General features: G+C 35.1%; 1 non-coding gene across 1 annotated transcript; it reads left to right on the forward strand.

Moving 5' to 3' along the window:
- Window positions 1-228: 228 nt before the first annotated feature.
- On the forward strand, window positions 229-302 carry TRNAV-AAC. Its single transcript has one exon. It is a non-coding gene; the product is annotated as a tRNA-Val (tRNA).
- Window positions 303-960: the final 658 nt, after the last annotated feature.

The raw sequence follows: 960 nt of genomic DNA on the forward strand, positions 1-960 counted from the left end.
TAAAAATAAAATAGGGTAGTTCAGGGTTTCCATTTTGAAGTTTGGAGTTGGAGATATAAAAACAAAACAAAACAAAAACAAAAACAAAACAAAAAAAAAAAAAACAATGATTTCTTCAACACTAAACAAAACGCATGGGGAAAGCATCACACCACTGATAAAGGGATCTCCATCTAATATGGTCCTTTGCTGGTAACGTAATTTTTGGTTGTTAAAGTGAATGCAAATGGTTTCATGGTGTAGTTGGTTATCACATCAGTCTAACACACTGAAGATCTCCGGTTCATGTCCGGGTGAAGCCAAATATACATATATTGTTTGTTGAACTCTCTAGTATCACTACAAATATATTTTCAACAATCCAACAACAAAATTTATTTCACAAAAAAATAAATTTTTTAATCAATAATCATCTAATCAGATTAGAGAAAATTTCAATTTTGGTGCACTGACTATTGGAGTTGTGTTAATTGCAACACTTGACTTTCAAAAATGTTAATTTAGTACCTTGACTATGCAATTTCTATCAATTTTGGTCACGCCGGCCAAATTGACGGCCAAATCTGACCGGAAAAATTTAATAGGTCAAATAATGAGGGTATTTTAGTCATTTTACTCCCCACCCCTTTCTTCTCCGATGAGCTTATCTCCATTTCAGGCGACGAACAACCTTCATGAGCGGCTTCCTCCTTCAACCGCTCCTATCCGACCAGCTATACCTGATAGAAAGCTTCCATTGACTTAGGAGTATTGAAATAAAAATCCCAGCAACAAGGGAAAAAGGGCTTAGATGAGAAGCATCACCACCGGCATCTTCATCATCAGAACCCTAGGAAACCCCTTTCTAACTACCAAACAATTGAATCCACAGTTGAACCTAAAAAACAATAACAAAAAACATCATCCAACCCATTAAACACAAGTAAAAACAAAGAATCAACTCGAAGATTCAATAAACGT

This window comes from Ipomoea nil, unplaced genomic scaffold (assembly GCF_001879475.1).
Source record: "Ipomoea nil cultivar Tokyo-kokei standard unplaced genomic scaffold, Asagao_1.1 scaffold1570, whole genome shotgun sequence".
NCBI classification, from domain to species: Eukaryota; Viridiplantae; Streptophyta; class Magnoliopsida; order Solanales; family Convolvulaceae; genus Ipomoea; species Ipomoea nil.